This window comes from Streptopelia decaocto (genome assembly GCF_964273445.1).
Source record: "Streptopelia decaocto genome assembly, chromosome: Z".
NCBI classification, from domain to species: domain Eukaryota; kingdom Metazoa; phylum Chordata; class Aves; order Columbiformes; family Columbidae; genus Streptopelia; species Streptopelia decaocto.
In genome coordinates this window covers 38,529,530-38,555,232 of record NC_138657.1, presented here as the reverse complement: position 1 = coordinate 38,555,232, position 25,703 = coordinate 38,529,530, and the positions used below count along the sequence as shown (strand labels likewise).

Genomic DNA, 25,703 nt, shown 5'->3' with positions numbered 1-25,703 from the left:
TCACACCTTATGCCAGGAGAAATTATTAATCGGTTTTACTACTTTTGAAAGAAATGTTGATGTTTATATTGTCATCACGGAGTAAACTAATGGGATTTTAAAATCACTGTTCCTACTATTACCAGATTTTCTTACATCGTAATTGTATAATTACACAGTAGGCAAACTCATTTATACCACTGCAAATTGCTGTAAATCAAAGTTATTGCACTGGTACAAAATGATTACATGGAGAATCATATACTTTGAGCTTAGAACTAAAACTTAACAGAATTCTCCAATGGTGCTTGATACTTTAAACAAATCATTCGCAAAACCAGACATAATAATGCATTCGTTGGACTTTATTGTATGCTTATGCACTAGACTGTGTGGAAATCCTATTACAGTGCCAACAGGTGAAGATGTAAAGAATGAGTTTTAAATTTCAGTCTTCAAAGATTTAAAAATATCCCCACTACTTTATTGGTTGTCTGTCTTACAGTTGATGTGTGTGTAAAATACATAGGCCTTTGAATTTTGCTCAGTTCAGTAGTTCGTTTAGGAGGAAAAGATCAGAAATTTTATTCATTGCATTTCTGCTGGTAAATATTAATAATTCTCAGAAGTGTAAAAAAAAAAAAAAAAGTTGAAACTTCCAATCTAGAACATGTTTTATTTCCAGGGGTAACCTGCATAAAGCTGCATTTGCCCAAGCAAGTTAATAAAAAAATAAAACAAGCATTTTTCTGAAGCAGCTCTCTCTATGCTTCCTGATTTCCATATAACAGTATAGAATGATATATGATTTTTAGAACCTTTTTCCTGCATGTGTTTCTGTATCATTTCACAAAAATAACTAAAATTAATGCAGCTTGTTTTTATTGCCTGTTTACATAAATCATGAAAGAAGTTGTGATATGAGCAGCTGATCCAAGAAATTAGGTGCTCACAGACACAGCATGCCAAATAGGAGGCTTGGGGACTAAATGCAGGTGCCCTTGAGAGTGTGGTTGAGGCAGGGATGATCTTCCTATTGATCTTTCCATCAGGCGTAGCCTCACAGAGGTTAACAGCATGACATTTAGGGGAAAACAGGGTTGTGGTCCTTGCCTTGCAGTGGTTTGTATCACACTTTTGGAAGTTAACATTTGCCATGGTACTTCTGTTTTTCTGGGCTTATGGTGACCTCTAGTCTTATGCACAGCAGGTCAAATCATTTCCTGTGGTGATGCCATGTTGGTTAGTAGACTGGTTTTAACTTCTGTTTGGTAGGAACTGCACTGCATACAGCTATCTGGATGCTGTCAAACTTACAGTCTTGCTTTTGTTGTCACAGAGAGATTTGCTATCAGCCTCAGAGCAGACCTGGATAAAAAGCAAAAGCAAATATTTGCTGGGTGTCATATTCAAACATAATACAAGATCAACCTTCCCCTTGATGCTAATATCCTTACAGCACTGATTTTCGTCTCTCTCTGCTCCTAGCAACTCGTGTAGCAGCATGAGTTGCTGCAGACGGTCTTTTAAGTCATGCAGCATCTGGTCCCCCCTTTAGATGACAGACTTTCAGTAAGAGGGATGTGGACTTTCCTACATATGCAGGCAAGGCATGGAAGTTAAGGCAAATGGACATGTTTCTGCTATTAACAGCTACCTTACTGCCTCGTAGTGGCAGATGCAGAGAAGAGGCATGCTGAAGGAAGTGCTGTAATGAGGTGGGAGCAAGTATCTTTGTGGAATAGGGTTTTGCTCACTGGGTCTGGAAAAAATGAGTCCCTGAAGAACTCCCAGAAGACCACCAAGCTGTTTTTCTTCTCTGTATTAACCTGAAGCACAGGGGTAGTATTTGTATGTGGTATTTGGTAAGTTAATTTGACAGCGACTGTATTTAAAGGAAACACACTGGAACTGTAGTTCAGACCTTGAAACAACAGTTCCTCACTGGAGATGGGACGAAGAGGACAGAGAAGTGCTTTTCCAAGAAAGACTCTTGGATTTTCTTGAACAGAAAATAACACAAGTGCAAGTTTAGCCAATAAAGGCTAAACCTCCTGGAAGAGTGTTCCTTTCTCAGCTTTGCAAGCTGCCATGTCCATATCAATATGCTGGACCTCCATTTAGCATAAGATGTTGCAGCCCATGAGTGGGCTCTTTGTTTTGTGCAGAGCTGTGGTATAATTTGACCTAACTGCAAAAGAACATGAAAAGCATTCACAAGAGGGCAGTCACGGGCAAAAAGAAAACAAAACAAAAAACAGCAACAACCCTCTCCCAGACCCAAAATCACTCCCGTGTGCAGAGGAAGCCTTTCCTTGAGTAAACCTCGTCATCACTATTGGCAAGTTCTTAACCGCACATTATGTGCTCCCCCCCAATGCCTGCTGTGTGGTAGTACATTTATGGACCTACCTTTCCCGAGGCAGCCTTAGGGGCCATGATTCCAGGGTCTCCAGGTTATCAAGCCTGCAGGCCAGGCTGATTTCTCAGAAAGCAGCAAGCTCTCTCCACAGCTGGAAATCTTCACGGTCTAGGAAGGCAACAAGGTTACAAAGTTAAGCAACCCAGGGACAACAATGGGTCAGGCAGAAGACTTGCCTTTTGTAACTGTGATCACACATAGGCTAGTATTCCCAAACATGAAGGCTGACTTAAGCCTGAGACCTTTATACACACAGACACACACACACACAGACACACACACAGACACACACACACAGACACACACACACACAGACACACACACACACAGACACACACACAGCTGAGATAAACTAATTACAGGCAGAAGGGACATGGAAGTGCAACAACAAAAACTAAACCAAAGACAGCAACAAAAACCACACATACACACACACACATGCACACAAATAATTTGCCTGAGGCAAAGGAACGGCAGAAGTGAGGACAGAAGATCAATCCCCCGATTGCCAGACCAGCATTCAGCTCATTGCACTGCACTCACTCCCTGCCCTTGTCCACCAGTGCACCTGTGGGATTTCGGGTGGGAGGCACTTGGGGAGGAGTATAGTGTCGAGATACAGGGACATGTTGATGGTGAGAGGGGACTGAGGAAAGCTGGGAGGGAAGAGCTGATACCTAGAGATGCGGTGCTCACTTGCAAGCTGTCAAGCTGGGATGTATTGTTCATGCCCCTCTTCCTTCCCTTCCCAAATCAAAGGAAATCCTTGCATTTTTATTCCTTCTTGGGAATGGTGGAAAAGAAAAATGAAAACCAACCCTCACACATTACAAATAGGCAGTGTAACGTCATGTGACAACCATGCTCCATCTTACCCTCTGTGTGGAGCTGAGTCCCATGCTCTGAGGCTCACATGAAACTGAAGAGGGAAACAATGAGGTTCCTCTTTTTCCTCTTCTCCAGATCACACTGATGCAAAGTGAGCAAAGCACAGCAGTGAGGAGTGATAGCTGGGGAATCTTTGCTCCCTGTGGTAGATCAGGCTCACAAGCACCCGCCTGATGTGGGAAACAGGCACCATCTGCTCTTCTGTTGCCATTTATTTAAGAGTTGAGGGGACTTAAAATTCAAGGTAATGTGTTAAATAACCAATTTTAGCAAGCACCAAGTTTCACCCGTGGATCAACAGTGTAGGTTTACTAGAAACACTCCAATTCTTGCTGGCAGCAGGCATCTGAAGTCTGATTAAGATTTGCAGGAGTAGGTCTCCAGTGGCCAGTTTCAACATGAATTTAATTTCACTGAGGTCAAAGGTATAACTTGAGGGAGGAACTTTCTCATCCAAGCTCTTTATTTAATAGCAGCCTGCTAATTATGACTGAGTGCTGGTCTTCTGGTGAGGCCCTCAGACATTAACTGCTGGCTCGGGCACCGTTTGCCGGGGAATGTCCTAGCGGAGATGGTGCTTTGTGCCTAAGCTGCTCTGCTGCTGCCTGAATTGCTCTTGCATAGAGAGGCTGTGAGAACTGCTGCTACCGAGGGAGAGATCTTCATCTTTTCTATTGTTTAGTCTTTTGTCTGGTGACACTTGTGACTACATTAACCACAACCAGTATTTCCAGCCCTCCTGCCCCCTGCCATCTGCAGCTGCATTAACCCTAGCCAGGCTTTTTTTTTTTTTTTTTTTTTCTTTTTTCAAAGGGGGAGGCACGGGGGTGTAAAGAGCTTCAGTTGTCTGTTTGGTAGGTGGCGGTGATTTGCTTTTTTCTCATTCTGGCTGTTGGAGCACATTCACTGCTGGGCTGGGGTCATTTCCTTGCACAATTCTCTTTACACACTGCCGATGTGAATCTTAGCCCATGAAACTGTGCTTACCCACTACTTCTGGATGTATCTTCTTGATCTAAGCTAAATCCTGCCCTCAGTGGCGACATTTTGCTCTTCAGAGTAATTGCCTCAGTGAAAATGTTGTAACCTTCTGGATTTACATTCCTAAAAGCTGAATTTAAGAATTATAACTTAAACTGCTGTCTTCCTGGAGTTCTTTTATTGCCAGCTAAATGTGGGGCTGTTAACCTGTGGTTAGGGGAGGTGACCAGAAAGCATAAAATCCAGGCTTGCAAGTTAATGCAATTTATCTGTCTGTGATATATAAACCCAGCTGATTTCTGCACAGATTTAAAAGGCATCAGTGGGATGTAAGCTGCACACAGCCACTAGACCATACATATTTTGCATAGTGCACCAGAGAAAGCTAAAGAATACATTGCTCAGATGTGCAACGTTAGCAAAGACCTGAAGCGGCAAGCTACATCTTCTCGAAAGCCAGGCTTGATGGGGGAGGTTGGAGAGATCAGGAAGGGGGAAGAGGAGGAAGGGAATTAGACAAAAGGAATGAAATCAGATCCCTTGTCAGTAAACTGGCTGTAATTTAACTGTAAGGTGCCGTGGTTGCAGAGAACTTGAGGGCTGTGTAGGTGACAAAAAGAGAAAAGAAGCTGTGCTTAAACATTACAATTACTGCAGGATTAGACCGGGCTCGTTTTTCTCTTATGTTTCTGTCTAAAACTCTGAGGACAACAACGGGAAACCCACAACAGCAAAGGGAAAAAAGATAAAGGAATTTAAGGTGGAGAGATGTACGGAGGTGGATTACGCCTGAAACGAAGCTCCCATAGAGCTATCAGCACAAGAAGAGGCACTGGGGGAGGAGCTGTTGTTTACTGATCTTGCATAAATGTCAGAAATTCAAACATACGTTTTTGAAGTGTAAAGCAGGAGCTGGTCTCACAAAGGCATCTGTTTGCTGACAAGGCTTGTGACCACAAACGTTGTATTGTCCTTTACAAAGGCAAGCGGAGAGAGACAAAGAAAGCATGGTATGAAGTAGGCTGGGGTTATTTTTCCACCAATAAAACTGCTAACAGCACAAGATGACATGTTCACAGCATCAGGGCTGGACGATAACCTGATTTCCTGAAGTGCTGCACTGGGGACTGTCTGCAGCAGGAGAAAGGAAAGGAGCTGACTGTCTGTTGGTATTTGTAGCTGAGATATAAAGAGACATCCAGCAAACCCAGACCCATATACCAGAAGTACAGTGCAGAGACTGAAAGGCCTGGCAAAACGCAGTCCCCTCAACCCATTAGAAGAAAAAAAGGAATGCCAAATAACTTTCCCTATGTTATAAAAAATAACTGCCTTTGTGCATGGATTAATTTGTCTTAAAAGCAACAAGCCAACCAAGCAACCAACCAGACAAAAAAAAAAAAAAAACAACAAACACCAAAAACAGAAGAGAGAGAAGCAGGTGTCACTCTGAATTTCATATGGATCCAAGCATCTGCTTGGAAGAGTAAAACTGTAAAAAGCAAAAGTTTTGCCTTGGGGAGTGAACATGCTGCAGTACAGAGGATCACTAGAAAACAGTGTTTATAATCCATATCACTGATGCAGCAGCATTCTTGCCATAAGGGTACATGATAGCTGTTTTAGTAGGTGCAAAGCACAAAGTGGATTTGTTCCCATAGCACGAAATACACAGACTAGGAGAACAATAATAAAAAAAAAAAAAAAAGGAGAGATACAATACCCATCTGGATCAATCAATGGGTCTCATTTTAAGTCTACAATAATGTGAAAAACTCTCAGTAACCTGAAATATGAGGATTTGTTTTTCAAATGAGCCTCTCATGAAGCAAGAACATTTTGATGAGACAGTTTTCTCGTCCCCTAAAGGCAGTGTAGACAACTGGGCCTGACAGTAATTTGAGACGTCTACCAAAATAGAAATCTGTTAGCTCTGTAAAGGTTACGGCTGAGAGGAGCCTATGAGGTATGGATGGCATGAGCGGAGCCATATATGGTATACATGGGTGCACCTGTATTACCTGAATCTCTGACTGAGGTCTCTGAACACAGCCCTGACACAATTTACGACACGGTAACTGTATTTCCCTGGTGATTTGTAATCAGCGCTGGACTGGGACTTGAAGGATCTGGGAGGGAACTTCTCTGTCTGCCGTGCATGTCTTGTGTCCCTGCCAGGGCACACCAATTAACTTCTGAGTCATGGTGGGATTTCTTTATTTACCCAGGCTATTACCACATACTTGGGTGAACTCTGAGTGTCTTGCATGGTGAGAGGCTGCTTCATATGGACATAGGATCACAGCTGGGCTGTCACCCTAATGTTTCCTCTTTCTAGGGGTAAAGGGTGTTATCCCCCAGTTCTCCAGTCCCCTATGACACTGCTGTAAGGATGGGTTTGCCAATGAATATAAAAAGCTGAGGTTTTCACATGCATAAGAGGGTAAGTGGAAACATTTGTCCTTTAGTCTCTTGGCTTCCCTGCTCCAACTGTGTGTGTGCCATTAGCATGAAAAAGCAGCTTCGGAAATGGAGAAATGTCTCCAGGAGGGTGGCAAGAGAGAAGGGAAGACCTTTCCAATGGTGGTGGCAGCAGGGTTAGGGCAACCCCAGGAGCTTTTAGTGACTTTTCTGGTAAATGGCATTTAAAATTACTGTGCACCCCTTGTACAGCACTCTTGTGGTCGGGATGCCTGCAAGTTTTGTCGGAATCGCACTTTCCCTCTGCAGCCTGCACTCATGACACTTGTGGCTTAGTCTTGGCAGCTCTCAAAAGCTAAAGCAGAAACCTGGATGGATCTGACTGAAGAGTCTCTGCCACCAGCAGTAAGCAGGCAGTGTGGGCTGGGCAGGGAACCAGACTGTTGCTTCCCTGAATAAGTCTCCTGAAATAACCATAATCACATATGTCTGTAGTGTTGGCTGTCTGCTCACTGAAGACTCATGATGAAGGTTCCCCTGGCTTAGCTTCAGCCATGAGTCACCAAGCTTAGGCCAGTTGGGAGCAGACCCCTAGAATGTGTGAACTGGACCTGGGAAAGCATGGATGAGTTCTGCCCTGGGCCTGCCCCCACAAAAAGTGCCCGGGTGTCCCTCACGTGGCCTGGTGGGATGACTAATGCATTGGCTGTTGGGAATTCTGATGCAGTAGAGCTCTCAGGAGCCTGAAGAAGCTGGGCTCATAGCAATACCAAATATTTGTATGAGGAAATTAAACTCCGTTTTCTCCTTTATGAAGTCCCTACTGGGCTCTTGCATGTGGTTGCAGCTGCAGTGCTTATGACCGTGGCTGTGAATGGGCACATGACTTTAGAGATTAGGGTGAATCTCTGCAGGACATGTAGGACAAGGGCATCAGCCACAGAAGGCAAAAATTAGAAATGCCTGGCACCACTAATGTCTGCTCACTGCTGGCCCAGATTTTACAGTGCCCCCATAGCAGCAGACTGTGTGAAAGCCAGGGGTATCAAGCATTCACTCACCATCTCCTTCACTTTGCAGCACTTTGAGGATGACAAGGAAGATCATCACCAACACCAGGGAGCGATGGAGGCAGCAAAATGTTAACAGCGCCTTCGCCAAGCTGAGGAAACTCATTCCCACCCACCCACCAGACAAAAAACTGAGCAAGAATGAGACACTCCGGTTAGCTATGAGATACATCAACTTCCTTGTCAAGATCCTGGGGGAGCCTGGCCTGCAGCAGACAGCAGTAGCAGCACGGGGCAGCATCCTGGAGTTCTTCCAACAAGCCCCACACTTGCAAAGCATGGAGGAGCTGACTCTGATAGAAAACTGTGGAGTCTCATCTCCTGGCATGAGCAGCAACATCATAGAGTGTTTGTCAGAGACATCATTTCCCTAGCAGACTTGATGTGAGTCTGATAGACCTGCTCTTTCTGCAGAATCTATGGGTTTCTTCTCTAGTTACGGTGATTATTTATTACTGGTTTATTTGGTATATTTTTATCTAATAGAAAAGAAAATCCTTGGTCAGCCAACAACCTGCAAGACTGGACAGAGAACTTGCAGCCCCTGGGAACTTGGAATGACTTACTGCTGCCACAGCAGAGTCCAACACAGAAGGGCCTTCTGCCCTGATGTCCTCCATAAATCAGGCCATAGAAATTCATCCAGTGTTTCTGGCATGGAAGCAGATTATTCTTTCATGAGGAAACTCTGCTGAGCTCAAGAATGATGACTGCACCACAAAATTTGTCCAAGACAGACATCTGGCCTCAGTAGTGAAAGATTTTGAGAGATGCAATGTTTGCCACAGTTCTTCAACAGTGGTTCCAGGGGCTGACTGCACTGACTCTTCAGACTGTGGATCCTATTTCCAGCTCTTTTTTTTTAAATACAAGCCCTAGCCCTTGAACCTGGCTGCATCTTTCTCCATCATACTGGAGAGATCCCTAGTGTCAGAGCAAAATTTAAACATAAGGTTGAAAGAAAAATATCAATTTACAATAAAAGTAGACATAGTCATAGATGAGTTTCAGTGGTAAACCTCCTCTGTAGCAGTGACAGTGTGCAAGGCAAGAAAGTTGATCAGCAATGTTCTAGCTGCCTTAAAGGTTGTCAAACAGATTGGTAGCTAAATATCTTTGTTCTTCAACAGCTATAGCTATGGGTGTAGGTCTTCTTTTGGGAGGGAGGTCCTAGGTGAAAGGCATTAATAAGGCACTGTGAAAACCTTCAGGAAATGTCAGTGAGCAGTGCACCCTCCTATGCCAGAGTGCAGAAGGAGCTGCAGCATGTCTGGGCCTCGCAGAAGATTGCTGGGCATGCACTGCTGCTGGACTGCAGTGCCCCTTCAGCATTAAGCTCCTGAACAGCTCTGCTTTTGCTGCTGCAGGGAGCAGAACTGAGCTGCACTCAGCTTTGCTGTCACCTGTAACACCCTGGTGCTGAGATGCCAGGCTGAGTGAAGCTGGGTCGATGTCTGGCCCAGGCAGGGTACCAAGAACACGGACAAGACTAGGGGTATGCTGCTTGCATACCCAGCTGACTACCTTAAACTCCCTGCTTTCACCTGCTGTGCTTGAGGTTTCTGCATCTGGACACTATCCTAAATGGGCTGATGGAGCAAACACAAAGAAATTGGTGTAAAGGTCTTTCACTTGATTCTCTGGGTCACTTCCCCACAGGATATTCCAGCCATCATGCTGTAGGTGTTTAGATGCCAGGCAAGACGAAAAGAGGTCTCATGAAGGTGACCATTGTGGGTTGTTGCCCACAAATTAATTTAATTTCCTGATTAAGTTATAACCTGTGCCAACAGAGGTCTGGACTACTCATGCATGTTATAAAGTTGCCCAGAGCAACAGAAAACCTGACACCAGGTTTAAGTAGAAGTGCTTCCTAGTCAGATCCTGCTGTTACTGACACAGGTCCTTTTGATCTCCATGTGGACCAAGGTATATGTCAATGCTTAGAAAAGACAACTATTCACCACTGCTGAAGAAATGGAGCTCCCACGTGCGAAGGCACATCCCTGGGCTGTTTCTGTTTATCCTTGAGACAATGAGCTGCCTTCAGGAAGCAGAGATAGGGTTCCTGTATGTAACACATACAGCACTTCTGTGTGAGGGGATTTGGCACCCAAAGCTGAGCTGCCTTTCAAAGCCTCACCAACCATCAGGTGACCAAAGAAGCCAAGGCTGGCTCCTGCTAAGCATGTATTGGGTGTCCGACAGGAACAAAGCTTACCTCATCCAGGGCTAGTGCTGTAAAGCACAGGCTTGCCAGTGTACAGATTTTGACCAAAGGAAAAGAAAAGGAAAACCCAAAATTGTTCACGGTGATTTCATTTTGTTTCTGAACACTGCTAATCTTCAGTTTGCTTGCCCCTGATTTCTGAGCTGTCAGGGCTTGAGACTCCACTGGAGAACAGCTAAATGGAAATACACTGAATGTTTTTTTCATGGTCCATAAAATCAGTGCTGTTTTCTCCCCACCTCTGCCTGCTTTGATGTTACTAAATGGAGTCACAGACACTTCCACAGAGCACCTCAAGGGTAATGAGCCAAGTCCTCCTCCCTGCTTTCTATTGACTTACTGGGAGTTACACCAGGATAAATTAGTTGAAGTAGATGAGAGCACTTATTGGCAAGGTGTGGTAAGGGCTATTTGGTCTATCATCAGCCACTTGCTATCCTAAGAAACACGTCAGCAAGGCAAGTCCAAATATCTTGTGAGCAGAGTTATTGTCCAGGGAAGGAGAAGAAAACCTTGACATTTTCTAACATTATGTGCTTTTTATATTTTCTATCCTAAAAATCTTCCCTTCTTGTTATTGCTTTGGATAATATCAATGCTTTGTTTGTTCTTCTTTCCATTTAGAAGCTGTCTACTCTCATGTTCAGCATGTATTTGACTAGATCTATCTACCAAAGATTTTTGTTTTGGTCAGGTTTCTTCCTCACATTTTGTGGATTTCTTATCTGCATGATCATGAACAAACACAGTGTACCCGATCACATTTTGTACTATATGATGTTATTTGACATCTAATATATTCCAAATAAATTATTTAAGGAACTAATCTTTGTCTTTTTAAACTTCTCTAAAATATTTTTTTACATTTGCATACCACTTGGTAGAGGATACCAAAAACATTACAATGTATTTTCCAGTAGAGGATTGTTTTGCTGTTCAGCACTTACACAAGAGTCTTGATGTTAGAAACAACATTCTCAGATGATGAAGAATGACAGGAATTATTTGTTTATTACAATTTCCTACACTTTTTAGTTGAATTGTATTTCAATCTACATGCTAAGAAGATTTATGACCAGCGCTTGAAAAGTACAAAATTTGGCTGTGCAACACACTTGTGTTTGTCTTCCAAATATTCGCAATTCAAAAGATTTAATCAATTCAATTTTAAAAGAGAAATCATGCTAAGTAACTGATTTACACTGTGATTTGAGTCTGTCATTATATCTGGAGATGATCAGATAGGCACAACCTACAGACTTGGACTGGAGTCCAGGTTCAGATAAAAACATCCGAAGTTGAGGGGAGCTTAGGATGTAAAGCTGCTCTTCCTGGTTAACATCAGGTGGGAGCAATCCCCCAATTGAATATGAGGCTGGGATAGGGAGAGGAAGCACTGGGATGACAGCTGCAGAAGTTGTGATGAAAAGATGGGAAATCACTGGGACATAGGGCAAATTTCAGTTTCATGCTTTAACTGGGTATCTCACAGACCTAATGCTGCTCTGTGATATACCAAGAGAGGGATTTCTGCACAATATGTGCCTGAGAAAGGTATTGTGTCAAGATTTTATAAACAAAAACTATGAAATCAGAAAATGTGAGTTCAAAATATGTGTTTATACTAAGCAGGACAATGCCACCTTAGAGAGGACCCTGTGCTTACAACAGGTAATGCCAAATTAGTTAGTACACTCAGGATCATGTGGCAATACCTGCTCTGGAAGTGGGCATAGTATAGCCATGTTAACTTGGTGCTGTGCTAATGTGATAATGGAGCCTGTGGTATGGAGATGTACCAAGTCATTTGCAACTGACTGAAAATGTCTCACATATGTTGCAGCAGTTGCAAAATCTTAGTATAAATTACAAAAAATGTCCCCAGTCTTATGGCCCCTAATGAGCCCCACAGTTGTAAACAGTGGCACTAAATAGTGTTGTGTGAATAGTACTTTTTTTCTTTTTTTTTTTCCTTTTATAATTTTGTTGGTGAGGATATGGCTGTCAACATTGCAAAGAAGACCAGCTAAGGTCATATATTCTAAAGGCATCTTTGGTATCTCCTGGTACAAAGAGGCACGATGCAAATTTAAGAGAGTCATGGCTCACTCCAACCCCTGCTACGCATAACCTGCTGTCCTGGTTTGACTGAAAATTTTCTTCATGCAGTTAGAAACCTTTCTTTTTCACAGCGAGCATGGACATTATTTTGATGTAGTTTGAGAACAAGACATAACACTCCAGCACAGAGTTAATGTTTTCAATTGCTCTGATCTGAGAGCCAAGGACACTCTGAGTGCTCTGCCCACAGGTGTGAGGCATCAAGGAAGGGGGGCAGAAATGGGGCAGAGCTTGACTGACATCCAGACTGATCAATGAGAACATTCCATCCCATTAGCGTCATGTTCCAGATTTAAAAGTGGGGCCTTCTGGTTTCTCACACTTCTTCTTTGATCTTTCTGTTGGAATCAGTGGAGTTTTCAGTTGGGATGTTTAGCCTGGCCTGGCCTCTGGGCTTTTCTGCCTTCTTCCTCTCTTTTCTCTCTCTAGGATCGGCTTTAGGGCCAGGTATGGCTTGCTGGGATTGGCTGCTCAGTTGTGACCAGAGCTCATGAGGAATTGCCTTGAGTATCTTTTATTTCTATTTTTTACATATATATTTACTAGTAGTGTATTAGTATTTTGTTATTTTATTAAACTGTGTTTATCTCAATCTAAGTTTCTCCCTTCCCTTTTTATTCTCTCCCCTGTTGGGGGTGGGTGGTGTGTGGGGAAGGGGGTGAATGAGTGGCTATCGTGTTTGTATTGCTAGCTCGGGTTAAACCACGACACCTGCACAGAGGGTGCAGTTGTGCTCATGTGCCTTTGTGATGCAAAAATCCCAGTGAGAATTTCCACTAGGATCAATGGAAGAATATAGCTCCACATTCCAGGTCAAATAAGGATTATTTTCTTCAGAGCCTGGGTGCTAGGAGAAAAGTGCCACTCACCAGTTATCACAAAACCTATGAGAACTGATGCCAGGACAGGTGCAATGCACACTGTCCTTGAAAATAACCCATGTATCACCAGGAACAAGCCTGCTTTGCAAACTGCTTTTCATCATGTCTACTTTCTCAGTATCTCCTTTGTGGCTATGGAGTGTAATTGAAGGTTGGTTAAGGAAAGAAATACATTGAAACTGTGTCTTGCAAGGATGCTCTAGTCTTGTGCATCAGTTCTAGTGATGGCCAGCTTGTGGTTGGAGGAAGGTCAGATTTTGGCCTGAGATTCAGTGGATTCAAATTCTGACTGATGTGAACACACTGTATCTAGCACCGGACATTGTGCAGAGAAATCCTAGATCTGCACGGTGCCTTGTTTTTTCTGGAGTCTTGCCCATGCCAAAGAAGACTTTGTGGTGAGGCATGTACTCAGCAGACCTGTTGTACTGAGTCTAAATCAGAGAGAGGAGGGTACGATGAGCATAGTAGAGGGAGATTCTCAGGACTCCTGAGCCAGCCAAATGGCAAAACAGAGTTGTTTTAGGACACTAAGGTCCATCTTAGCATCTTGCTCTGAGCAATAAGTGGAAGCTGCAGGACTGGTGTGTTTCAGAGGCATATGATTCATGAGCCATTTAGAAATAATTTATCTTCCAGTATCAAACTGTCTCCTACAAATTTCTTTGCTGCTAGGGAATGATAGGCAGTGACCATGGCTGAAGTAGCGTGAGCAAGGCAGATCTGACTTTTGTTCTTTGAAAGCTGGGTGATGAAAGGAGGTGGAGAGAATGGGAGACTTAACTACTGACCTGTGGGGCAGGGGCCACTTGGGAGCCAGTCTTAAATCTAAAGGTCATCAACAAAGTGACAGAGTTTAAATCCATCACTTTTCAGGGGTGTAATTGTATTTTTAATACAGCAGATGCTGAGAGAATCAGAGGGGAGAAGGTGGGTGGAGGAAGCAGATCAAATAACTATTTGGGTTAGAGAAAATAGAGATTGCCCTGTATCTGCTTGATACATATATCTAGTTGACTTTACTCATTATTGTTGTGTTCGTAAGCCATGGGTATCATTTTCATTGCACTCTAAGCTCGTCCAGCTTTTCCCTTTAAGGAAAAGACTTAGTCTCATCCCATTGTATTCTCCCCCTTGCCATGTGTGCAAATGAAGGCACATCCCATCCCTCTACAGATTGCAAACCCGACAGTGCACAACTGAGGAGCCTGCAATAAGGCATTTTTGGGACCATCTTTTGTAAAAGGGAACCCCCAGACACCAAAAGCCAAAATAGAGGCCAAGAGCCACCAACCTTTCCACGGGTACATCTCTCCTACCAAGCATCAGTGTCACAAAATAGCACAGAAGAGACTGAGGATGAAGGGCAAAAAGAAGTCAGTGAGACTCCTGTGGATCTCAGCACGGACTGCACTGGGCCGCAGACGAACCAATGCAGAGGGCAGGAGCACAGGGCAGGAGACATTTCCCATGCAGCCACCTTTTGTCCCATTACAGCTTGCAGGGCTCACAGTGAACAACTCTGAATATCTCAGACTTGGGGAAGATCTCTCACTTTCTTTGTAATTCCCTGCTCTGCACCTTGAAAGAAGAACTCTTTCTCAGATAGGCTAAAACCTTAATGGAAAGCAAAAGGATGATGCCCTGCAGTCAGCAAGTCTCCAGGGAGGTGTTCTGCTTCCAGCCTTGGGTATAGATAACATTTAGCATTGATTTTCTCTTGGAGACTGTATTTAGGAAAGTGCAGTAGACAGTAGCGCTCAGTCTTAGAGCTGAGAAAGGCTAAGAGCAGCCAATATTAAATCTCCTTTCAAATCACAGCAGAATTACTGTGCTCTGATACAACCAACCACAATATAACCTATAAATTCCCCCAGTGCAAGCCTACATCATATTAAACTCAAGCTTTAAAAAGCTTTAGACTTACTGGAAAGACCTGAGGACTCTCGAGAGGAAACTACAATGTTTAAAAGCATCTTGAGTGGAGGCTAGTAGACCTAGCCAACCACAGAAGCTCAGGCCAGCTGTGATTTAAGTGTTTTACTGCCTGCACGTTAAAAGGTGTTTCAGAAGGAAGTATCTGGCTCTGCAGTAATGTCTATGGGACTGAATGGCAAAAAGTCAGTTGCGAGTCCCTCACAAGGCAAGTGGGCCTGGCAGGTTGGACTTGCCAAAAGTGCTCAGTGCTGGCACAGTCCGCTTGGGTGGGAAATGTTCCCACCACTTGAACAGGAACTGAAATAACTTAATGCTGAGGGAGCTGCCCACCCTGGCTCTTCCTCCTGAGCTATGCTGCAAAAATTTTCCCTAAATTTTCAGGCACAGAAGAGCAGCCGTTTGCTCTCTGGTGAACATGCCCAGACGCTGTGTTTGGCACAGGACAGCCGGTGTCAAAAGGCCACATTTTTGCATAGACACGTAGAATGCAAACAAGCGTTCCCCAGCTCTCAGATTTGGATGAAAATGTAACTTCAGCAGCATAATTTTACCTGCCAATTTTGAACCAAGTAGCTGAGCAGATTAGAAAACACATATATATATGTATACATATGTCTGTATGTCTTTCTATCTATCTATCTATCTATCTATCTATCTATCTATCTATCTATCTGTCTGTCTGTCTGTCTGTCTTACCCTTATCATCTCCTTGAAGTCCATGTTGAAGTGCACTTAAGGTCACATGCAAAAGGAAAACCATACATTTTGCCTTTACAATCAAAATTGTTCTTCTTTCAGACTAAGGAAAAAGAAAAATGACAAGAACAAAAACAAGACAAATTTTCAGTGATAGCGGAAGTGGAAGAAAGCAAATAGTGTGGTTCTCCAATGTCTGACATACTTGAATGGACACTACTCTTGTTGTAGGGGAATAGACTTGTTCTGTATTACTTCTCTATATATCATCTACAGAAGACAACACCAGAACCTTGTTTCTGTTACTTCTAACAATCTGCTAGTTAGGTAATTCTTAAAGCCCTGATATGGTGGCCCCTAATAACTTCAAACTTTTCCCAAGAGCATAGGTGGCTGAACCAATACAGACATTCATGATATGTTTTTGATTATCTGAATGTTTTATATTTTCCTTAACAATATAGTTGTAAATAATTTCCTTAATTTAAAGTCAAATAAATGAAAATGCTGATAAAATAATAATAAAAAATAATTCCTTCGCTTTTTACCACAACTTCATCAGTTAAATACTTGCAGCAGTTCTCTGCTAAGTGCTGTTAAGGTAAATCAAACCAAAGACAGTTTGTCTTCTTGAAAATTGCAGATTCAAGTCAGCCAGGAGCTTGCCATAAATACTGCCTCAAAGCCTGACTTATCTTGACATATATGTTTGCTTTTATCCTGACTCTGCGAAGTACTGAAAAGTCTAGGACTAAAGGCTGTCAGTAAGACTCTTCCTCTTGAGGGGTCAACTTAAAACATTTTAGAGTTGTCATGACTGCTTTTCTGTGTGCTTTTCTTGTAATTTCTGTCCATGCGTGTTTCTAAGATATCTCAGAAAGATGAAGGTGACTGATCAGAGAATTCTGCTGCAAGAGTTGGCAATCTGGAAGTAGTCTTGGAAGGTATCTGAAGATTTTTTTGTTTAAACAGGCACCTTCAAGTCATGTCACCTCATTTTCCCAAATACATAAGCATATAAAGCCCCTAGCTGCTTTTAAAACCTCTTGTCACTATGGATTTGGTTCTTGAGTCCTCTGGGAGGACTTCTCCCAGCAAGGGCAGAAAGGAGAAAATGAGGGCAGGCACTAAGGCAGTCAAACGGATTGTTTACTACTCTTTGGGATGCAAGCTCAGCACAGAAAATACCCAGGGTAAAACTGAACAAAACAAAAAACCCTAACCAAAACAAAAAGACCAAACCAACCCAACTTTCCCCCATACAAACAAACAAACCCCACAACAACAAAAACCACATCCCACCTGCCCCTAGCTAGTTTGCTGTTTTCTACCACGTTTCTTATCAGTCTCCTGCAGAAACGCTAAAACTCTTATCTTGATAGGCCAGATTACCAAACTGATCTCTTCTCCATGATGAATAGGAATCAAGCAATGTTTTCAACTGTCAACAAATCATACGTTCCCAGACCAGATAATTCAATTAATAGAATCTCTCCTCTCTATCCCAGCTCCCCTGTCATCCTTTCTCTGCCTCCTTACCCTCCTCTCAATTAATTCCTATGCTTTAATGCCACCTAAGAGTCCTTAGTGAGAAGAGGATCTGCTTGCTATGCAGGTGCAAGTTTTCAGCACCACAGCACAACAGCAATACCACCCCCTTCTGCCCTCCTCAGGGCCCCTCTTTGTGAACCACTTTTTCTTTTTCTTCCTCTTCAGCTCCATGCTGAACAACCCGATGCAGCTAATCTGATTATGCTAATTTGTACTTCATGAACCCAAAGACTGTAACAGGATCTGTGGAGGGTGACCTGCTGGGCTGGGGGCAAGGATGGTGAGGACAGGAGAGAGGGTATGGGTGAGGGGAACACAGACAATGGGTTCAAGTCAGTTAACAAAAAAAGCCGTCTGTATTGCCAAACAAAGCACACTCTGGGTAACTCCTTGCTGCTTTTGACAATTTAGAGTGTCCCAAACTGGCCTGCGCTAATGAGCAGGAAAGGGAGCATGGAGAATATACAATGAAGGTGCACAATGAGAAGTCTGTTTCCTGTTGAAGGTTGCTTTTCTTTCTCCTTAACTAATCCTTCCCAGAATCTAGTAGTTGAAGTATGGTTCGCAAATTGTTCATCGGATGGTAGCTATGGCACTAGACAGCTTTTGAGCACATACAACCTCATCTGTCCAGCTAGATTGACACCGCACTTGAAATTTATCAAATAATGGGCAGTGACTTTGCAGACACACACTCACAACTCTAAATATGGACCCAGCCTTCACAGAAGCTGACAGTGTCCCCAACATGATTTTACCAATGTCAGCTTGGCTATTGCTGTAATTGGTGAGGAAAGAGTCCTGAGAGGAAACATGTAAAGGGTATGTTGCAATAAAGATAAAAAATATGCTACAGTAAAGATATAAAATACATGGAGGATGTAACTCAAGAGCCTGAAGCACATGCTTTGCCTAATTATGGGAACATAACCTAAGGGTATATGCTAGGGAGCTCCTGGCAGCAATGGCAACAAGCTGCTCCAGTCCCCAAACCCGGGCTTCACCTAGGAATCAACACAATGCTGCCACTTTAAAGCTTGAGAAGAAGATAATTTTTAAATGGATTCTTACATATTTCTGAGAAACTAATCTGGTGTGAGGGAGGAGGAATCTGAGGTGGATGTAAGTCTTAGCAATGCTACTGCTCAGTTTAAGATACACTTCCATTTCTCCACTTGCAATCTAGATCAGCATCAACTAACAAATAAGGAAAATAAACTAATGTTGTTGTAGGAGATAAAGGGCCATGTGAACTTCCTATGATTTTTTTTTTGTCAGCTAGTATTTTTCAAAGCACTTTAGCAAACAAGTTCATATAAAAAACTGAAAGGAGACAGGAGAAAGTGACCTGCTGGAGGAAGATTGTGGAAAACAGAGTGTAACAGTAGTGAAACATGAAGTTGGAAGGTATGAAGAGGTAAAGGTGAGGCCTGAGTATATAAGCATTGAAAGCATACACAAGAGTAAGGTGACAACAGTGAGATGAACAGGCAGATTCTCTGAGAGAGACAGGAGACTGAGAGGTGTACTAAGCCATGACTAAATGCTGAGGATGGCATGGAGAAAGCAAGAAAATCAAGGAAACTTGGAATGTGATAATAACAGTGAAGACTGACACTGAAAAGTAGACAATATTGATTAATACATGGTGCTAGAGAGAGAGAAAATAGAAGAAAATGTACTAGAAGATGAAAGTAAGCAGCTTGAGGGGGATAAGAGACTTTGAAAATGGGGAAATACGAGTGAGGCAGAAAACTATGGAGCACTGCAGGAACTGGATGGGAAGAAAACAGACAGCAGAGTGGCAGATGACTGAAAATTACACACATGGCAGGATGAAAGCAGACAATAGCAGTGTCCATGTACATACGTGGCAGAGATTACTGTTCTCATCTGACTTGATTCTTATGCATAGACTTGAGTTTGAGAGATATTCTAAGAAAGGTAAATACATGTTTTTTAATTATCCATAAAACAGGCATATTTCTAATTTCCTTATTTTGGGAAGTAGTATTAATATTACAGATATATGAGTTTTGAGGCATACTGATGACTAAAGAAGCCCTCCTTTTTCTTTTTTTTTCCTAAGGCACCATTTTTGGTATGAGGCCCTGGAACTGGATGGGAAAGCAGCTGATGCTGCTGATGAAAACCCTTCTGGGAAGGTCCTCTAAGCAACCTAACACCCTGCATGAAACCCAGCAAATCCATTAAAATCTCACATGTCAGAGAAATAGAAGGTAATTGTCATAGGTGACCCCCTTCTTAAGGGAACAGAGGGTCTGATATCCCGATCTGGCCCAACCCACAGGGAAGTCTGCTGCCTCCCTGGGACCAGTATAAGAGATGTGGCTCAACAACTCCCCAGGCTGGTAAGGTCCTCTGACTATTACTGTCTATTGGTTTTTAATGTTGGCAGGGAAGAGGTAAGAAAAAGAAGTCTTCATGCATTCAAAAGGGAATTCACAGCTTTGGGGTGGTTGATCAATGGCTCAGGTGCTCAGGTGGTTTTCTCCTCTATCCTTTCAGCAGCAGGCAGGAATACATAATGGAACAGGCAGGCCCAACTAATAAACACGTGGCTCTGTGACTGGTGTCATTGACGGAACTTTGGGTTTTTCAACCACTGGATGGTCAGTTCTTCACCAGGTCTTCCGACATCCAATGGGATGCAAGTCTCACAGAAGGGGAAAAGGGTGTTTTCTCAGGGGATAGCAAGGCTGATTGATAGGGTTGAAAGGGGGAAGGACACAGGTCAGTGGTGAGCAGCGGGATGGCATACCAAAGCTTGACGAGGTGCATGACAGTGAGATTCCTCAGACTGTGCCACAAGGTGAAGGGCACAATCAACCACACTTGAAGCGCTTCTTCACTAATGCACACAGCATGAGGAACAAACAACATGAACTCGAAGCCTTGGCCTGGTCCTGGGGATATGATATTATTGACATTAGCGAAACCTGGTAGGATGAATCCTGTGACTGGTGTGCCATGACAGATGGCTACAGGTTGTTCAGAAGGGACAGTCAGGGCAGGAGGGGTATGGGGGTGGCACTGTATGTAGCAGAAGGGCTGGAGTGCATGGAGCTGGCAGTTGATGATGGCAAAGTTGAGAGCCTCTGGGTAAGGATTAAGGGTCAGACAAATAAAGTGAATGTTGTCATGCGTGTCTACTACAGGCCACCTAGCCAGGATGATGACACTGATGAGTTTTTCTTTAAGGAACTAAGCAAAGCCTCCAAGTCATCTGCCTTTGTCCTTATGGAGGACTTCAACTTGCCAGATGTCAACTGGGAATATCACAGAGCTGGCACCAACAGGTCCAGAAGATTCTTGAAGCATCTGCACAATAACTTCTTGGTGCAGGTACTAAGGGAGCTGACCAGGAAAGGTTCCTTCCTATATTTGATACTTACTAACAGAGAGGGTCTCGTGGGAAGTGGTGACTGGTGTCTCCCTTGGCCACAGTGACCATGAAGAAGTCAGGTTTAAAATCTATGCTAATGGGAGGAAAACTGCCAGCAAGACTTTAACACTAGATATGAGGAGAGCAGACTGCAGGTTGCACAGAAACTACTTAGTAAGATTCCCTGGGAAGAAGCTTTTGAAGGTGCTGGGCTCCATCAGTGTTGGTTGTTTTTTAAGTACCACCTACTAAAAGCACGAGACCAGGCAATTCCAAAATGATGAAAATCCAGCAGGTGAGGCAAAAAGCCGGCTTGGTTGAGCAGGGATCTTCTTGAAATGTGGTGAAAAAAGAAATTACATGGTCAATGTCAGCAAGGTCAGGCAACATGGGAGGACTACAGAGATGCTGCTTGCCATTGTAGGGAGGAAATTTGCATGGCCAAAGCTCAATTAGAATTGAAGTTGGCCAATACTGCAAAGGACAATAAAAAAGGCCTTTAAAAATATCTTAATGGCAAAAGGCAAACTAGAAATAACATTGGTCCATTACTCAATGAACATGGTCACCTTATTAACAGGGACATAGACCAAATCAAGACGTTTAATGCTTTCTTTGTCTCAGTCTTCGAAACTGAAGATGGATTTGGGGGAAAACCACAGCTGTGAGAACAACAAACTCCCAATCAATCTGGAATTTGTACGGGATTTGCTACTCAAGCTAGATCCCTACAAGTCGATGGGCCCTGATGAGATTCATCCAAGGGTGCTTAAAGAGCTGGCTGACATCATAGCGAGACCTCTCTCTGTGATTTTTCAGTGCTCCTGGGAATCTGGAGAGGTCCCTCATGACTGGAAGCTGGCAAACGTTGTCCCATCCTACAAGAAGGGCAACAGGGATGACCCTGGCAACTGCAGGCCTGTCAGCCTCACTTGGGTTCCTGGCAAAATCATGGAGAAGATAGTTCTGGGAATTATCAAAAAACACTTGAATGACAATGCAATCATTGGTCTCAGCCAGCATGGGTTCATGAGGGGAAAGTCCTGCTTAACAAACTTAATTTCTTTCTACAACCACATTACCCACCTAGTTGACAAGGGAAGCCTGTCAATGTGATCTTTTAGGATTTCAGTAAAACCTTTGATACTGTCTCTCACAGTATCCTCCTGGAGAAGATGTCCAGCATACAGCTGGATAAACACACAATGCAGTGGGTGAGCATTTGGCTGATGGGCCGGGCTCAAAGGCTTCTAGTACATGTGATTACGTCGAGCTGGCGACCAGTCACTAGTGGGGTTCTGCAGGGATCCATCTTAGGGCCAGCGCTCTTCAATGTCTTTATAAATGACTTAGACACAGGACTTGAGGGAATACTAAGTATGTTCACCAATGACACAAAATTGAGAGGAGCTGTTGACACTCTCGAGGGCAGAGAGGCCTTGCAGATAGATCTGGACAAACTGGAGAACTGGGCAATCAACAACCACATGAAATTCAACAAAAGCAAGTGCCAGATTTTGCACCTGGGACACAGCAACCCTGGTTGTACATACAGACTGGGGGATGAGATGCTGGAAAACAGCTCTGCAGAGAGGGATCTGGGGGTTCTGGTTGACAGCAAGTTTAACAGGAACCAACAGTGCCCTGGCAGCAAAGAGGGCCACCCGTGTCCTGGGGTGCATCCAGCACAGCATTGCCAGCTGGGCGAGGGGGGTGATTGTCCCGCTCTGCTCTGCACTGGTGCGGCCTCACCTGGAGCACTGTGTGCAGTTCTGCACGCCACACTATAAAAAAAGATATTAAGGTACTGGAGAGTGTCCAACAGAGGGCTACAAAGTTGGCGAAGGGTTTGGAGAGAAAGCCGTATGAGGAGCAGCTAAAGTCACTTGGTTTGTTCAGCCTGGAGAACAGGAGACCGAGGGGAGACCTCATGGAGGCTACAGCTTCCTTGCAAGAGGAGGAGAAGGGGCAGACGCTGATCTCTTCTCTTTGGTGACCAATGACACAACCCAAGGGAATGTCAGGAAGGTGTGTCAGGGAGGTTTAGGGTGGACATTAAGTAAAGATTCTTCACCCAGAGGGTGTTGGAGCACTGGAACAGGCTCCCCAGGGAGGTGTCACAGCCCCAAGCCTGACAGTGTTCAAGAAGAGACTGGACAATGCCCTCAGACACATGGTGTGAACTGTGGGGTTGTCCTGTGCAGGGACAGGAGTTGGACTTGATGATCCTTTTGGGTCCTTTCCAGCTTCAACATTTTGTGATTCTCAGAATCAACACATTTGGTCCATGGCTGAACAGGATTATCCTTTGTTATCTTTATTCCTGAAATATCTGGGACAGCTGGAAAATCAATGACCAATTTTAAGTTTTCTTATTTGTTACTCTACTTTTACCACACCGACTACGTTCCTTGATCTGATTTCTCTTTGGTGGGTTCGTCTGTCCTATGCTCTTCTATGATGCTACCCTGAACACACAGAAATCTCAGGAATCTCTCCTCAGTTATCAGCAAACGTAGAGGAAATGCTATTCTTATTTCCTGCTGGTGCTGGAGGCAGAAAACCCACCAGAACTTCTTTCTAGTTTACTTGTGTCAGTTAACACACATTTCCAACGTAACTGCAGTGAAGGTGGCTTGAGATGTACCTTCACACTAGCTATCTCTGCTTTGTAAAGCAATGCTTCGGGTGCAGTGAAGACCCCCTGAAAGAAGACCCGACTAACGGTTCAGGTAGCTATTGCCAACCTGCTACATGATAGCACTGGTAGCAGTAGCATTGCTGGCATTTTAGGAGAACTTGGGTGTATCTACACAAGTTGCAGGCATGGCGGTAGCTATAATGCAGACATTGCCATCATGCACAAGTTGCTTGCCCAAATTATGATTTTCTTTCATGTCGCTATAGATTTGTTGTGGTCATTGCTATTTTTATCTCTCTCCCTCTACTCCTATGTTCATACACAAGATAGTCTGAAGAGTTTTCACTTTTTAGCAATGAACCTGACGCCACTCAGTGGGAATAAAACAGTACTGCAGGGAGAAGAAGCAGTCTGACATTTCTACAACCTATGCATAGAGGGCGGCTACATTGCATAAACTGTCAGTAACTACTCTGTTGCTGCAACTGCACCTGTTTAGTGGGAAACAAAACGATGCTGAACTGATTTCTGCCAGAAAACACAGCTACTAACTTATTATATCTTACCATCTACCAATTGTGGCAAAACAGTATTCTGGTATAGAAAACAAACTGTAGTTTCCTTATCTGCACATAAGCACAACAGGAAATATAGATTAGAAATGCTAACAGTAAGATGGGTAAGTGTCCTGGTTTTGTTAAAAACAAGACAAGTTTCTCTTTTAGTGAATTCTTTCAGCTAAAGTCTTCTTAGTAACTGCACTTTTCTAAAGTTGGATACATTGATAGAAACAGCAATGGAATGCAAGGTCACTGATAAGGATGCACGTCCTGTGAGAGGGACAAGGAGGAGCAAACTGAACAGGTGCCTAAAACTGACCAACTAAGTATTCCATCCCATTCATGTGATGCTTCATATAAAAGTGGGAGATCACGAGGGCCTCGTCCCTTTTCTCTTGGACTATGGCCAGCATTAGGAGAGGACCTTGCAACTCATCCCTGCAAACTGAGGTCTAGTGACAGACTAAATCCAGTTCTAGTTGGCTCCAGAGTCCAGACCAGGACTTTCGGGTGCCTGCTCTACAGCTGCTGGAGCAGTTGCCAGGATTTAGAAGATTGGTTTTGTGTATTTTGTATTATTTTATTTATTTTATTAGTAGCATTAGTAAAACATTTTTATTTTTTTCCAACTTTCTCTCTCTTTGTCCTTCTTTGCCTTCCTACCACCTGTACTTAGTGGGGAGTCAGGGGATGAAGAGGGCTGGGGGGAAGAGGAGGTTAATAAAGCATCTGCCACGGTTTATTGTCGCCCTGCAATCAAACTGTGACAGTAAGAGATCACTTTGGCTAAATCCTGAGCTCTTCATGCAGATGAAGTGCAGGATGGAAATGTCCAGAAAACAGAAACCAGGTACAAACACATGGTGCAAGTGTTAGGGAGAAAATGCGTCACTGGACAAACAGAAAGGAATAGGTGTTGAGAATAAAGAAAACTTATTTTGTGAATATGGTAATGATGAGAAGAAAATAACTGAAAAGGCGGCTCTCTGTTCAAGGCAAGGTAAAATTATTCTGGGAAAAGTTGAGGTATTTGCCATTTTTCCCTGCATATACCCTTCCGCCTCACCAACTAATTTTACAGTAATTCCAGTTATTTCCTGAAATTAGTTCTTGGTAGGCAAACAGCAGGTTCAAATGTACCTGTGGAAGTTATGTTTTCAAACTGCTTACCTTCATTAACTTCACCACACTGTTCAAATCTTAGAGCCATTAGCTATTCTTTTCACCAGCTTGTGGAAATTGAATGGAAAAGGCAAAAATTGTGCCTTTCCTTATTAGGAAAAACAGGACTCGCAAAACAGCAAACTTAATTTCCATTCCCAGGGGGAAAAAAAAATAAAAATAATATGCTGAAAAAAAGAGGAGACCAGCAATCACTTACATGTATCCATCAAGACCAGTGTCATATCAACATAATTTATCAACATAATTTCCTTTTATCTCAAGTTAGCCAGTCTGGCGGACAAAGGAAAGTCAGATGTTATGTATCGTGGAGTACACAGATCTTTGATGTTTCACTTGGGAGAGTGCTCATGAGCAAACTAGTTTTGTTGGAGATACTGTAGGATTGATGCAAAACTGGTTAGAGATCTGCTTTTAGAAGACAAAACAGTTAACAATGAATGGCATTCGCTATCAAAATGGATGTAAAGACATATTAAAAGGGTTTCTAGTGAGGTCTGACCAGGATCTGGTATACATAAATGCAATCAGGTGACAAACAGGTTAAATCAACCAGGGAAAGACCACATGTTGAAGAGCACCCATGCCAGTAATCTTAAACATTCTTGATGAACTGAGGGAACATTCTACAGGGATGAAAAAAAAAAAAAGGAAAAGGAAAAAAAGGATAAAGAGGAGGTATCACGTGCCTGGTAAGTCTAGTGACCTGTCCATTTGAACCGGCAGCTGCAGCCAA

The 25,703-nt window shown here is 43.3% G+C and overlaps 1 long non-coding RNA gene across 1 annotated transcript; it reads right to left on the bottom strand.

Annotated features, from left to right (window-relative positions):
• Positions 1–367: 367 nt before the first annotated feature.
• Positions 368–25,121, bottom strand: LOC309451642. Its single transcript, XR_014186286.1, has 3 exons — positions 24,956–25,121; positions 2,392–2,509; positions 368–1,347 (listed from the first exon to the last, which is right to left on the bottom strand). It is a non-coding gene; the product is annotated as an uncharacterized lncRNA (long non-coding RNA).
• Positions 25,122–25,703: the final 582 nt, after the last annotated feature.